This window comes from Meleagris gallopavo, chromosome 1 (genome assembly GCF_905368555.1).
Source record: "Meleagris gallopavo chromosome 1, MGAL_WU_HG_1.1, whole genome shotgun sequence".
Taxonomy (NCBI): Eukaryota; Metazoa; Chordata; class Aves; order Galliformes; family Phasianidae; genus Meleagris; species Meleagris gallopavo.
The window spans coordinates 186,822,190-186,838,828 of record NC_139404.1 but is presented as its reverse complement, the minus strand read 5'-3'; positions in this window follow the sequence as shown (position 1 = coordinate 186,838,828).

Below are 16,639 nucleotides of genomic sequence, written 5' to 3'. Positions count from 1 at the left end.
GAGATTAATTATTTTATGCCTCACTTCAAATTAGCCGATCTACCTCTTTTTGGATGCACAGGACACAGATAAATAGCATATGTCTTCTTTCAACAGGATCAGTAGAAATCTCTCTGAACTGAACAGTCAAGAAGAACTTTTATTTCTGAGAGCAAATAATAAATAATTATATGTGACCTACAAATGTGATAAAGGAAACTCCATTTACATTAGGCTAATACACTGGCATTTCATTATTCATTAGAAGAAGTTTTGGAAGCATTTTACATGCTTTAAATGCCTTTATGACAGTGACCGTGTCCTTCTGGGATAGGCTCTTCAATGTAGGGCAAAGATGCTCAAGTGTGCTGGCAAGTCGTTAAGGATAACCTCCTCCAGACAGAATAAAAGTCCATCCAAAGTCAGAAAAATAAGCAGATGTATTTCAGGACCTGTCAGACTAATTAGGAACTCGTGACTGAGCTTCACTGTAAAAGAAACACATAGAGATAAATGTACGGGATAACCTACGGAGGAAGAATACCGTCAGTCTTTGGGCGTTATCTATGTATTGCATCCAGTTTGCGGATGATACAAGAAAAGATAAGAAAGACATTTATAAATTCAAGCAAGTTGAGGGGAGATGGTTGGGATTGGAGCCCTTGTCCCGTAAGGAGAAAGTTTTTTCAGACTGGAAAAGAGAAGGTTTCAAGGCAGCCCTCAATGCTGGATGTAAGGTTAAAAAGTAGACAGAGTCAAACCCTTCACAGCAGTGCATGGCAGGAGGATGGCAGACAATCAACACAAATTGAAGGAAGAGAAGTTCAGACTGGATATAATTTTCTACAGTCAAAGAGTGGGGGACAAGCTGCCCAGTGGGACTGTACAGTCTCTATTCTGCCATTTTCAAGACTCAGTGAGATAACTGCCTGAGGAACCTGGCCTCACCTCACAGCAGACCATGTTGTGAGCAGGAACTTCAACTGGAGACCTTCTGGTCTTCCCTCCAGTTCCCATCATCCTGTGATCGTGTAGTAACATGATCAAATACAGCAGCCCCAGTATTCTCTGTCTATACCGAGGGTACATGAGTTATCAAAGGAGGCTCGAAGGAATATCAGGAAGTTTCTTGTTCAAAGACAGCCCAGACAGTTTAAGATAATTAACAGCAAGGGAATGCTCCTGTGCCGCAGTGTTCACAGGAACAAGAATACAGGAATTCAACAAAAGAGTGGCTTTGAGCAGTCTTGCCTAATACAGGTGAAGACACAACTGCAAGTTCACTTATGACCTTTCATGAATTTATAAACACATATCAGCTTGCTTTAAACGTGAAAGCAAAACCTGGCAGCCCTGGCACAGACATGTACTTCTGTCCTGCCTACCTCTGCCAAGTGCCACTGCTTGACAACATCACAAGGAAATCCCTTTGCACTGCTGCCAGTGCACACTCATCTTTCAGAGGTTTATGTCTCCACTCGGCTAGAGCTTTCACTTTCATGCACGTTACCCTTTTTCATTTGTGGGATGGAAGAATTGTTTTAATGTGTCTGTTCCATTTTGCTTTTTTTTTTTTTCCTTTTGTTACTTTCAATCAAATCCAAATAAATTAATTTTAGTGTTTTCCATTCAGGTCATGAGTACAAAAAAAAAAAAAAAAAAAAAGCAGTTCACACACTTCTGTCCCTCAGGACAACGAGAATAGTTTCCTCCTGTAGCAAGGATTGACCACTAAATTTTCACACTCCAGTTAATTCCTCCCAAAGTTAAATGAAAATCGATTTTCTCTTCTCCATGCTACTCTCCTGGGTTTGCTTGGTGGCATAAAGAAGCTGCTCAAGTTTTGCTGCTATTGGTGACTCAGCAAATTATCTTCTGATGAAACACTTAAAAGTCTGTCTACAGAATTACTCTGATTTGAGCTAGTAACCTTCCTGGCCTTCACATCTGCAAAGCTATAGAACAAACATATTTGGACTCTGATATAAATTCAAATGGCATTTCAATTTATATTTGTCAAGCAGAATCTTGGAAAGTGGCTCTGCTGGTGTACCAGTCCCAGAGCTTTGTCTCTCAAGACTTCCTAGGCTAGGAAACACCTCAGAAGGTCACAGCACAGCAGTTGGAGCAGGCAGTTGGAGCAGGCAGGGCAGGGCATATTGCCATATAGGATGGGTCTTAACGGGTTGTTGCTTTCTTGACACACAAAGGTGCAACCACGGACACCACATGGCAGTGAGCTGCTGCTAAAAGGGACATGGAGGAAGTGGAAAGGTTAAGAGCATCTGGGATTGTGAGAGGGGACTGATTGGTGGAGTCGCACTCTGCCATCCCTACAAGAAGGGTGAGGGGAGATGATCCTCAGGAACTGGGGGATCATCTGCCCTCTCACAGCCAGGTGGGAAGAGTTGACCTCAGAGACAGCGAGGGATGGAAACAAGTCCCTATTTGAGGCAGCAAGCAGATTGCCCCTCAGCCTGTCCCACCTTGCCTGGTGCCCCCTTCTGAGGGGAACGAGGGCCCGATATGCCACTCAGACCCATTCCACAGGGAGGTGTGTTGATCAAAAGGGACTTCAGGGCTCTGGGAGAAGTGCTGAAGGGATCGGGAGCGCAAGTTGTGTTCTCCTCTGTCCTCTTAGTTGGTGACTGGGATCCGCATAAAAGGAGGAGGGTGGGCATGCTGAATGAATGGCTTTGTGAATGGTGTCACACTCAGGGCTTTGGGTACTGTGGCTTGGGACGCAGCCTTGAGAAAGGGGGAATGCTGATGGCAGATAGGAGCCGACTGACGAGAAGGGCCACAAATATTGTAGGGAGCAATCTGGCTGGGCTGGTTAGCAGGGCTTTAAACTAGATATGATGGGGGAAGGAGGTGTACTGGGTGACAGAGAAGAGCATGGGAACGCAGTCACTTTGGGAGGTGGTAGGGGAAAACCCCAGACTTGTCCTGGAGGTATTAGGGAGGGCTCCTAGAAGAAGGCGATGAGGCCAGTAGCTAAGCTGAAGTGCCTCTATACCAATGTGCACAGCATGGGAAATAAACAGGAGGAGCTAGAAATGGTGGAGCAATTGAGAAAGTATGACCTAATTGCTATCATGGAAACATGGTGGGATGAATTCCCATGATTGGAATACTCTGATTGAGGGCTATAAGCTTTTCAGAAGGGATAGGCAGGGTAGGAGGGGTGGTCAGGCTTCTGCCAGGACCGTGAGCCTCTAGGGGAGGGCATGGGGAGCGGATTCTGTCCCACTGTAATGGTGGAACCTCCTCACACAATTGAATGTGTATAAGTCCATGGGGTAGGATGATATCCACCATCCTTCTCTCTAAATCCATTGATGGATGGGGGAAGGGCAATGGATGCCATCTACCTGGACTTCTGCAAAGCCTTTGGCATGATCCCTCACCACATCCTTCTCTCTAAATTGGAGAGGTGTGGATTTAAGAATGGACTGTTTGACAGATTAGGAATTGGCTGGCTGGACAAATAGCTTAAATAGCTTGGATGGGCTAGGCCTTTGTAATGACAAGAAACTGAAGAACCTGATGTGGGGCTGGCTCTGGCTGGAGCTGCATAGAGTCCCTCCTGCCTGTACTAAGTCCTTTGTGCACTGCTTGCTCTGCTCCATTATTTTGGCTGCTTTTTAAACCACTCATTTTCTTTTTTAACTCTTTTTTTAAAGAATAGCTTGAAATCATTTTTCCTTCCCTAGCATTGTATTGACATAGTGATGGGAGGAAGCTTTGAGTATGGAGCTGATAAATTTACGTAGATCATTCTCCTGCCATACCACCAACACCCATCTCTGACGTCATGGGCAAACATAATACAACAGGAGGCATTACTTTCAGAGCAGCCCTCATACATCTACCATTGAATAATATGATGGGATAAAATCCCATTGACTCAAAGGGGAAAAATGATCTTTGATTAAGACACCAAGCCGTATTTTATGGGATTTCAGAACAAGCCATACAACCATCCAGGCTATGCCTAAGTGATAGCCTGAGTGCATGCTCTCCTGGAATCCAATAAGAAATACAGTCACAGGTATCATTTTCCAGCACATTATGAAAATTAAGTGTTTAGCCCGTTCTACTTGCTAATGAGAGCCCATTCACATCCTCTCTCATCATGTGGATGCCTAACAGTGCCCTAGGCATGATGAGACTGCAGCTGTGAGTGCCGCTACACAAAGCAGGCAGCACTGTGCACAGGCAAGGAGATACAGCAGTGTCTTCTTTTGCACTCCAGGTGTTTCTGAGGACAAAAGGAATTATTCAACTTTTCCATCTGTGTATGCTGTCTCTAAGCCTCAGCTTAAATTCCTCCAGGGACAAAGCTGGCAGACAGGAGGGAAATATCCCATACACTGCCAGCTGAGCACTAGTCTGATTTAGAACTTACATTTCTACAGGTTCATTAACCTTTTCCTTAGTGTCTTGTCTAGATACTGAGGGAGATAATTCCATATGAAACTTCTGTTATGCAAACAAGTAGCAACAAAATGCTATCTCTGTATCAGTAACATAAGAATGGCCATTTAAAAGAGTTTTTTCAGCTGAATCATCTGCATGCACATCTTTTTTCTCTTTTCCAATGAAGCAATGTGTAAAAAAACTAAATGTGTTTCAAAGGCATTTGAAATTAAAAAGATTGACCTTGGCCGAAAACAGATCTATAGAACAGCAGCCAGAAATTTTGGGGAATTTAGGCCCTTTTTCTCTCACCCTTGTAAATCTGAGTCACTCACATCAGCATTCAGGCTATGCTTCAGTCCGGTCTCTCTTTCAAATCACTTTGTTCCATGACAGAAGAAGCCCACCTCCTCTCCAGCAGGATGATTTATAAGAGTCAACTTACAACAGTGTTTGTTCTTCTTAACTGTTTTCCTCATCCTAAACTTCCCCAGTCTGCAAAAAGAGGAATCGTTTAAACTCCCAGATAGATATGAGGCACTCGATTATTTAATCCCTTCCTGTATCAAACTTCTGTGCAGTGTATTTCCTAAGTGATTCAGTGTCAGGTTATGAGACATATTTGTCATGTTAGCTGAGTCTCTCCATCAAGAAATTTCTTTCCTATTGAAGTTTCATTTGGTATTCTTTAATTTAATCTTATTACTCCTTAATCTAATCATATTGAAACTAAGTTGTTGCCGGTAGCCAAATCCACACATCAACACTGAAATGGAGAGTTACTCTGAAATATAAAAACACACATCATTTCATTACAACTCCCAGTGATGGTTCTTCTCATGCACGGCGAGGATGACACACTGATGCTCGTTTACCTACGCCAGTTAATTGCTGTTCATTAAATAAGACTATGCAATTTTCCTGAGCACTGAGGAGAGAACAGACCTAGTACAAAACATCTGCAACCATGGCAAAATAAAGCAAAAATTCCTTCTTTGCACTCCTTCTGGATATTTCAAAAATTCCCCATGGGCTTGTCTTAGCTTTGAGGTATGCTCCTGGGTTAATAGTTTTGATTAAAGCAAAGGATGAACACAAAATGAGAATGAGAACAAATATCTCCAAACAAAACAATCCTTTCGGGTTTATTTCAGTGTTCTGTGTAATTTGTTTCCACCTGCTATTGAAACAGAAGTTGGCTGACTTCTCAACAGCAAAGCTTTAATATTCATATACGATACAATACATATGTGTTTACAGAGAGACTCAACACATGTATTTCATACACATACTAGTAAAACTGCAATGCCAAGTATACACAACTATCACAGTGCCAGATTTGAAGTAACCTATGCTCCCGTTGTGCATGTGTCATGACTCATTGTAAATGACATGTTCACATCTTATTCCCCCTAAGGCCTCTGTTTGTTCAGCGCTGAAGTATGTACCCCTGTTGCTTATGGAAGAGCACTTGCAGACCTGTGATGAACATGCAGTACCTTCAAGTCCCTTTGGTATATAATACAGAGATAATGAGACAACAAAGGCCTTAACCCAGCCTCATCTCCTTGAGAGCAGCCCTGCAGAGAAAGACTCAGGGGTCCTGGTGGATGAGAAGGTGGGCATGAGCCAGCAGTGTGTACTTGCAGCCCAGAAGGTCAGCTCTGTTCTGGGCTGCATTAAAAAAGGGGTGGCCAGCAGGGAGAGGGAGGTGATTGTCCCCCTCTACCCAGCTCTTGTGAGGCCCCATCTGCAGTACTGCATCCAGGCCTGGGGCCCCCAGTACAGGAAGGACGTGGAGCTCTTGGAGCGGGTCCAGAGGAGGGCACTAAGATGATCAGAGGGCTGGAGCACCTCCTATGAGGAAAGGTTGAGGGAACTGGGCTGCTTTAGCTTGGAAAGGAGAAGGCTCCAGAGAGACCTCATTGTGGCCTTCCAATATTTGAAAGGAGCGTATAAACAGGAGGAAGAATGAGTGTTTACAAGGGTAGATGGTAATAGGACAAGGGGGGATGGTTTTAAACTAAGTAAGGGGAGATTTAGGCTAGATATTAGGAGGAAGTTCTTCACACAAAGGGTGGTGACACACTGGAACAGGTTGCCCAAGGAGGCTGTGGATGCCCCATCCCTGGAGGCATCCAAGGCCAGGCTGGATGTGGCTCTGGGCAGCCTGGTCTGGTGGCTGGCAACCCTGCACATAGCAGGAGGTTGGAACTGGATGATCATTGTGGTCCTTTTCAACCCAGGCCACTCTATGATTCTATGATTCTCATGCCCTGCCAACATTCCCATGTTGCTTTGAGATGTGGGAGTACCAGCACTGCATGCTCAGAAAGACCTGAACCAACCTTCCTGAATTTTTTAAAATTCAGCCTTTTTAGTACTTCAAATTTGGAACATTTCAGCCCAAATGACAGAACTGCAGAAAGGAAACAGATTTTACACCAGGAAGTGACTAGAGCCTGGGATCAGAGCCAGAAGGCTCTGTGCTACTCCTGCCTTTGCCACTGAGCAAGCACAGAGCTTTGAGCAGAGCCACAGTGTGGTTTCCTCAGTTGCTCTCTCTGTACATGGCACCAGTAGGCAGTATTCACATTCTGCTCTGATACGACATTAAGGCAGAAAGAGGAGATAGATACATGAGCACATAGCAGCTCCAAGCCTTCCTCCTTTCTGGTGCAGGTTATCTCCAGTGAGATAACTCCAATTCCAAAGGAGTTGGTTGCCTGCAGCTTCTTGTCCACCTTCTGGCTCAACCTGCAGGCACACAATAACGTGAGGCAGGGATGTTCATCTGCCCCTGAGAAAAGAGCTGGGAGACAGGACAGACAGAGTGCTGTAACCCAAAGGAAATCGGGGGCTTTGCAGCCCAAAAAAAGAGTCAGGAAAACATCCTGCTCCCAGTTCTGTCCAAATGTCATGTCACGAGGGAGGTGGGATTTTCCAGTCCCCTTTATGATCCTCATTTTTCTATTTGCCCCGAGTGTATCAAAATGACTTTCTGTGGACTCTGAAACACATCTGTAGTGCTTTGCACAGATAAAGCCATGCAGCCTCTGTGTCCCTGAGGTGAGTGGAAGTGCTGAGCCGTATCCCTGCAGTCTGTTATCTCTGGAGCCTGCTGAGACTGTCAGTGCTGGCCCAATTTTGAAGGTACATGCTGGGCTCTGCCTGCCCTCTCAGAGACGGCAGCATCTGCCACGTGTTGCTGGTGAAGCTGAGGCAGCAGCTGCCCAGGGTGAGGTGGGTTTTAGCCTATGGCCGCACTACTCTGTGTCGTTTCCTCCTGGGCGAGAGTGCCTGAGGTTTCCTTTCCTGAAGGCAGCAGCATTAGCTTGTGGTGCTGGCTCCCACTGCTCTCACACAGTCTCTGTCTTCGTCCCCTGGGTGCTTTCGCATTGCTTCTTAGTGGCCTTCACCAATCTGAAAACTCTCAGATCCCGCTGGAAGCTACTGCTGAGCCCAACACACAGCCTAGCAAGGCCAGCTCCAACATCTTCCCCTGAGCACTGGAGGAGTTGGGGGAGCCACGAAGAAGCTGCTGGTCTTGGGGACTCACGGGTGACAGCGCCTGGATGGTGGAGAATGCAGGCAACGATAAAAGATCTCATCTGTTGGACAGAGCCATGCTCTGTCATGAGGTTCTAATTTTACTGTAAAGCAGTCTGAATTTCACCTCAAGCCCTCTCCATGCCAGCTTTCCCTTGGCATCCCCCTCATTTGATCTTTCTGCTCTTTTGATCTTGACCACCATTTTTCTAACAGATTTAGACTGGAGCTGATGAGCTACCACGGTTAGTTCAAAAGTGATTCTCATGCTGCATCAGATCTGGAAGGTTTATATAAGTTTTAATTAGAATTGTCTATTCTGGAAGGAGAGAGCTCAGTTTTGTATGTCACCTATAGGTACTGAGAAGCATTTCATTTTTTCAGAAAGTGAATAAAGGGAATACAGGTATCTTAAGGGAGTCTGAAGCTCTGACTCAGCTCCAGCCTTGTGCTGGCAGCTGGGAAACCTGCTTCTGCATGAGAGAAGAGTTCTTTCAGGTTGGATATTAGGAAATTTCCTCTCAGAAAGAGTGGTCAAGCATTGGCACAGGTTGCCCCGGGAGGTGGTGGAGTCACCATCCCTGGAGGTGTTCAAGAAACATGTAGACCCGGGGACATGATTTAGTGGGAATGGTGGTGATGAGTCAACAGTTAGACTAGATTATCTTAAAGGTCTTTCCCAACCTTAGTGATTCTGTGATTCTATGATTCTTCATGTCCTTGTGCATGCTTACGCGGTGTTGATACAGAATTTGTTATGTACCTCTTCCAAAGAAACAGCTTCATACAATTCAACAGTGTGCATATCTTCAAGCTCTTCTTCACAACTCCAAAAATCGTACTTTTTCATTTTAGAAGGAGTTGATATGGTAAACACAAAACTCAGTTCCAAGAACTGGAAAGAGTGAATGATTGTACATCCGAATTTCCATGATTTAATTTGTCCTGGAGAGAGATGCTGAAATACCTACAGCCTGGTTATGAAAAAGACCTGTCATTAGCTCCCATAAATCTTACACATTGGTGGAACAACCCTGTCGGCCGTAACAAGTGAAACAGCAGAAAAGCCTGGTCAGGCAGATGGCTTTCATTTTCTGCATCTGGGTTACCTAAAGTCTGCACTGCTATTGGAAAAGAACACTGTAATGTCAAATGGGATTGTTTGTTGGGAGCCAGCACAATGTTTGAGCAGTGAACTTCTGCTTCTTTAGTAGGACAACAAAAACTATGTCTGAACTATTTGCTTATTCATTCCCATTTACAATCACTGCAGCAAGCCAACCTGGAGGTCACCCACACAAAATTCTTTGCTTGTGTGCTCTTGGCCTCTAACAAAGACTATTCATGAATTTTAACAAAGCAGAGACTAAATTATGAGAATTTAAATGATACCAGCAAAGATTTTGTTTCAACTACCACAAAACACTTCTTAGATTGCCACCAAATGAGTCTAATCATTCTGCAGTAAATCCACACTTGATTTATAGACATGCAACTGGGAACCAAATTGACCTAAATGTGTGCGTGTTTGCATCACAAAGCCTGTAAGCCTGTAATTCGGTTAGCTACTAAGACTGGCTCCAAGGGACTGAATGTCTGGTGTGGGATCTCTTAGTTGGGTGTTTTAGGTAGTTCATATATAATTAACATGTAAGATGACAAAGCTCTGCTGTACCTGGAACAAGGGAGAAAAACGGCCTCACTTAACTCTGTTATGCAAGTGTACATATGACTCTGCAGTCACTTCTGAAGGACTGTGGCATTCTGCAGGTGGTCGTGGAGTATCTCATCATCAAGGCATTGCTGAGAAGACAAACGTCCTTAAAGGCAAATGTAGTTAACAGCACGATGGGCTGCCGGGCAGACAGATGACATGAGCAACTAGAAATGAGTAGCTGCTGCAGTGACACATCCCCCTTGACACAGCCTTTCTAGCTCAGGATGAGTGTACCCTCCCTGCATGTTCAGGGAGCTCTAATTGGAGGCTATCTCCACATCTCCGCTTGTCTTGATGCAAGAAGTGTACGTTTTGGAAGCTAGTCTGCTAAATTTTTTAAGATCCCAGCTGGATTCACATTAACTTGCAAATAAATATATTTGCCATGTTTCCAGGCTCATAAATAGTTGACCACTTTGTGAAAAGCTCTTAGTTTCACTATAATCTATTCAAGCAAAAAGATCTGTGAAAACAATGGTCTGCAAGCTGTTCCCATCATACAGAGCACTGTGGCTAAGTGGGTGCTGTTTGTGCTTACATGGAAGTGTAGCAATCTCTACGTGGTCTCAAAACAAGTGCATTGTGCAAGGCAAGGCAAGGTATTTTTGACTCCATTAGAAACTTCTAGCAACTTCAGGAGCCATTAAAATCCATCTCCTTGGGAAATAGTGGGAGCTGACATCCATTTCCATAATGGCTTGTAAATAAGAATGCAACAACTTTTATGAACGTGTTTGTAACTTCTGCCAGTGTCTCCAGTCCATCTGGGTTCTTTGGGATCTTGCTAGCCAGGTGTACTAGGTCTGGCAGGGAGGAACTTAACATTCTCCATAGCAGCCCATATGGTGCTGTGCTTTAGATTTGTGGCTGGAAAGTGCTGGTAACACATCAGAGTCTTGGCTGTTGCTGAGCAGAGATTGCACAGCATTAAGGTTTCTTTCTTTCCTATTCTGCTCACCTCAGTCGGTGAGTTGGCTGTGGGCAAGGGGCTGAAAGGGGGACACAGCCAGGACAGCTGACCCCAGCTGCACAGAGGGGCATTCCATGTAATACAGCTTCATGTGCAGCAGGAAAAGGAAGAAGGGATGTTCATGATTACGACATTTGTCTTCCCAAGCAACTAACACAGCTAAACATGCTGAGGCCCTGCTTTCCAGGAAATGGCTGAACACCTTCCTGACAGTGGGAAGTAGTGAATAAACACATTTGCTTTGCCATTGCCTGTTACTTTTCCTTTCCCTATTAAGCTGTTGATCCGCAAGTCTCCTCACCTTCCTTGTGCTTTCTCCCCCTCCCATAGTGAGGCAAGTGAGTGAGCAGCTGGGTGGGAGCCCAGCTGCTAACCAGGGTCAGCCCACATTGGTCCTTTTCCACACCCAGCATGGGGCTCAAGACAAGTTTTAATTTGAGCATGCTGTAGGTGCTACAGTTGTTAACCAGCAGGCTCCTGTGCTGGAAACTTGCTGAGACTTGCTTGCTTTTCTCTGAACTAAATCCAGGGCTTGTGAGTGTCTGCTTTGAGCTTTTGCTATTTACTGTGGTGCTTAACACTTTATTTTGCTGTACCTGGGGACCTTTTGATAAAAGCAATGGCCATGTGCTGGGGCTGCCCCATGCCCTGGCATTGATGGTTCTCCTGTGCTGCGTGAGATACCTTATGGAGAAAATGAGAGATTACACCTCCTCCTTCTCCTTCAGAATACTCTGCTGCATAGACTCACAAGTTTCTTCTACACCTCACATACAGCTGTGGTTTAACAGGACAGGTAGCTCAGCACCACACAGCCTTTCACTTACACCCTGCCCAACCCCAGTGGGAAAAATCAGGGAAACAAAAAAATTAGAACTTCTAGGTTGAGATAAAGACTATTTACTAAGACCAAAAAAAAAAAAAAAAAGGAATTAAAGTAGTAATAGTAATGATAATTAAATATACACATATTTACCAAACAAGTGGTGTAGAAATGGTGTAGAATGCAACTGCTCTCCAACTGCAGACCAGTGCCCAATCAGTCCTCAAGCAGCAGCTGCCCACCAGCCAACTCCCCCTGAGCTGTATAGTTTTTTCACATGGAATGAACTACTCTTCTGACCAGTTCAGGCCCATCATCCTACTTTTGTTCCCTCCCAGCTCCTCATGCTCCCAGCTCCCTCACTGGCAGGACAGTATTAGAAAATCTGAAATGTTCTTGGTTCTGTACAGCTCTGCTCAGCAACAACTAAAATGTTGATGTGTTATCAACGTTGTTTTTCCCCCAAAGCCAAAACATAGCATCAGATGAGACACTATGAAGAAAATCAACTCTGTCTCAGCTGAAATCAGGACAATGGTGCTTGATCAGAGCATCTAACACAGCTGGCTCGTTGCTGTGTGTGTGAAACTTGGCCTGGCCCTGGTTTAAGAATAAACAATTTGATGGTGAGGTGACAAAGAATTGTCAAGGTAGGCAGCATGTGGTGTCAGGGTTGGGGTAAATGCCTAGGGTAGTTATCACTTCTAATGCATGCAACAGCTGACACATAAACAAGCACATAATCCTGCTGAATTACCACACCACCTGAAAGAAAGATGGCTTGCCTAACCCTGTGAGATTCAGCAACTCCTATCAATGTTTTGGGGCTTGGCCTGTGCCTATCGAGTCTCTGTCCAGCACCATTTGAAACAGGAGGAAGAAAGGACAGAAGTCACTCAGGAGGAAAAACCACTTGGGCTCTAAGCCTAAAGGAACTGCAAGATGTGTGGAAAGATTACAGCCACAAGCCAAGAGAGTGAATTGCTGCCTAGATGCTCCAGTGTTGGGATATTGGAGTCAACTGTCAAGAGTGAGACTGCAGGGAAGTTTGGGAGCTAGGATCCCTAAGAAGGGGCACTGAGGCTGACAAAGCAGTTGGAAAGTGGAACCCACATCCTTTGGATGTGTTTCCTGTTGCCTGTGAAAGCTAGTTACCTTCTCAAGGAAGATATGGTACACTGCCCAGATAAGAAGACTGCCATTCATGTGTCTCATGCTTGAGGGAATAAACTATGGCAGAGATAGTCTAAAGTGCATTGGAAGTTAGCAGACCACCAAAGACCTGGATCCATATAGCAGAAGGTGATACATGGTACAACAATTTAATATGCCAACATCCTGGTAATTATGCATTAGCCAGACTGAGCCACTAACCATGCAACAACTGTCCTAATGGCTCCAGCAGTTCAAATGGAGGAAGGAAGGGAGGGTGCAAAGAGGATGGAGCAAGGCTTCTTTCAGTGGTGCCCAGTGCCAGGACAAAAAGTACTGGACACAAACTGGAACACAGGAGGTTCTGAACGCCAGAAAACACTTATTTGCTATGCACTGGAACAGGCTGCAGAGAGAAGTTGTGGAGTTTCCTCCTTGGAGATCTAAACGTGGTGCCATCTGGACATGGTGCCAGGCACCCTGCTCTGGGTGTCTCTGCTAGAGCAGGGGTTGGACCAGATGGACCCAGCCTCCATCATCCTAAGAAACTGTGAACCCAGCACTGAAGTTTTGTTCCCTAATTTCTATATCAGAATTGTAGTGCCTTCAACCACAAGCAGAAGCTACATACTGACTTTTCACAACAGTGAGATGTTCACACAGAATTTGAATTTCTGAGTACTACAAGAATGCAAAGAAGCAGCAACAACAGCTCCTGTTGATATAAGTCAGCATGACTATATGGGCTGCAGCAACTCCATTGATCAAGGGCAATGCAGGGGAATGGGAAATGGGGGCTGTGGCCAGTCCTTAACACTTCATCTCTGCTGCTCCTTCCTGGTCTCTCTGCCCCTACTTCATGCAAGTCCTTGCCATGGGATGCCATCCATCCTTCCCCACCTGATCCTACATGGGCTTCCCACAGGCTGCAGCTCTCCAAGAACTGTTCCACCACAGGGCTCACCCTTCACACACTGTTCTGCGTGGTGTCCGAGGGCTGTAAGGGGACAGCCTGTTCCACCATGGGCCTCTCCTGGGCCTCAGAGAACTGCTGCACTGCACCTGGAAGCACCTCCTGCCCTCCTTCTGTGCTGACCTTGGGGCTGCAGGGCTGCTTCTCTCCAGTTTCTAACCCCCCTCTCCCAGCTGCAGTTGCATAGCACTGTTTCTCTCTCTTCAATGCTCTCCTAAAGGCACATCCATCATCACAGAGCAGCTCTACCCAGTGGTTGGTCCCTGTTGATGCAGATAGGGCTGCTCTGCCCTGACATGGGGCAGTGCTGGGTTCTGCTCACAGAGTCCACTCCTGGAGCTCCCATGCTACCAAAACCTTGCCACATAAACATAATACAGTTTCCAACAACATTATTCCAGACACTGACAAAGAAGAAAGTCAACAGAGTGTCACTAATACCAACCAGAGCATCACAGGCTATCTGTCCACTGCCCACACTCCATCTACGTAAATGAAATTTGCTAAGATTTATCTAAGTCTCATGTAACTAAATTAATCATAAAGAAGAGTGATCTATCCTACCACACGCTCCTTTTGCCCCTCCTCGTGTATTTATTCCAGAGTAATCTCATTTGCTGGAAATTCGCTTGTCTAGCTGTAAAATAGACAGATCAGTACTCAAGAAGGTAGAAAGCTTTCCATAAAATATGGTTCTGTGAATTCTTTTATATGAGGAATATACACTCTATTTTGTTGTTAATGACAATTCTGCACTGGCATTATTCTGGCATTCTGCACTGAGATAAAATCTCAGTATACTTCCAAATCATAATTTAGTTCATAAGCTCCAGTGAGCTCAAAACTAGTGGAATGCACAAGCCCTTCCCTGTGGATTTTCAGAGGAGCTTAAGCTGCTCTGGAGAGCTGCTAGGTTTAAACAACCTGTCTGCGAAGTAGCTTGGGCAGATGAGAATGAAATTCTGTCAGATGCTTGATAGCAAAATGCTGAAGCACACCAGCCCAGTTAGCAGCCAGCAACGGTGCAACTGCCTTTGCAACACAAGATAGAGCCAGAGCAAGACTTGTCCTGAGCTGTGATTGGGAAAAGAGACTGATGCTGTGAAAATCTCACATTCCTAAATATATACCAACCAATGCTGACTTGATTAGAAGACAAGACAATAGCAAGTGTCTTCTAGACTATTACCTTTGCCTCCCAAGCTGTGTCTTGCACACTGGTGTTGTTCAGCATGGCAAGGGAGATATCAGAGCCGGTTCTTCTTGCAGCAAAGCTCCTAGCAATACTCTCACCTCGTGAGGTGGTTTGGGCTGAGCGCACAGCCCCATCGCCAGCCCGTCTGGTTGTAGGTTGCTGCCCTCCTATGGCAAGATGAGACAGCTTCGCTTATCTCCAGAGCAGCTGTGCATTACTAAACAGAACTGAGTTCAGTTACCAATACCTGCTGTGAGAAATTACAGCTTCCAAATGCACAATTTGCAGGTTCATGGTTCCCCTGAAGTAGAAAGGTGGACTCAGCAGAAACACACTCAGCCTTTCTGTCCTGAGAGGAATCCCTCTGCAGCTGGAAAGCACTGCTTGCTGCTGAAGGAGTGGCTGCCAGCCTGAGCCTTAGTTGACATTGGTAGTGCTGAGCAGTGATATCCCAACTGAGAGGTCGTAAATTCAGGGCTCCTCTCCTTCAGTGACAGCTTTTTGTTGCTATTGTTTTTCTTTCTCACATCTGTAGTTCGGCAGCACAGAGTTGTTGACTTGGAAACTTGGTGTCTTAAATCAGGCTAGGCTTGTTTGAGTATTTCTGCTGAATCCTGAATCTGTTACCATGGCAGAACTGCAGTTAAACCTCAGCATAGGTAGCACATGCTTGATTTCCTCCTCCAGCAAGTTCCTTGGCTGTTTGCCTTCTTTATTACTCTGCTTTTGATAAGTGCCACTGGTAGCAGTGCTGCCTACTCCAGCTATCCCATAGACATCTTATTTCCATCTTCATTCTCATCCTAAAAGCCCTCCGAATGAAAGTCACACACTGAAAGTGGAAACACCTCTGGATACATTAAGATTCTGCCACCTGGCTCTTACAAAAGAAACAAGGCAGGATCAAACTGCCACGTAACAGTCCACTGAAACGACCCTTTCACTGAACGGAGACAAACAGCTCATGAAGCCAGCTTAACAGCACAAGGGACCTCCGAGCGGCTGGAAACCAAGAGGTCATTCATTTAAAATGGCTTATTATAACCAGAGAGATTTTTCTACCCTGACAGCCTAAATGCTTATGTGCACTGCATTGTAACATCTGGGAGGGCATCAGGCTTCTGAAAAAGCACAGAAGGAGTGTTCAGACATCCCAGAGTTGCTGATGGCTATTGAAAAATATATCTTTTTTTATCCAACTTATATTATGGTTCTCAAAGTTTACTATTTCTGATAGAACCTTTTATTCAAAGTACCATAAGCAATCTTCTTTTTTGGTCAGCATATTTATTTTAAGATGCACTTTCAGCATCCTTGGGCTTCTACAGTAAAACAGATGTCTGAGAGCATCTAAAGCATTTTACTGTGCCTAGTGTAAACTGAAAGAGAAGAATTCCATTTTGCAAATATACTCTGAGGCTGTGAAATCTGGATTTTGCTCTGGTAGGGAATGAGAACCGGCTGCAACTTGAAAGCTTCAGAGTTCAAATGCACAAGGATCCAGAGTTGCAGTTTCATCTTTCAGAAAAAAATGGAGCTATGTCTTGTTTTTCATGTGATGCTGGGGATGTTTGGACATATGCAGAGCCTGGCTTACAGAGGCTGGCTGTGGCAGTGATCTGAGGCTAGAGTAAGTGCAGGTTAGAGAGCAGGGAACACCAGGCTAAGCTGAAGGTTGGACTAGATAATGTCCATGGGACCCTGCCAACCCCTACAATTCCCTGTTTCTGTGAAATCAGAAGCAGTTCATACCATCCAAATGCAGCTGGGAGAAAATAAGGGCCCTCAGCTTCTGCACAGATCTCTCCATCACAAGTCTTTACTCCATACGTAGGCATTTAAGTCCATGTGTAAGAGAC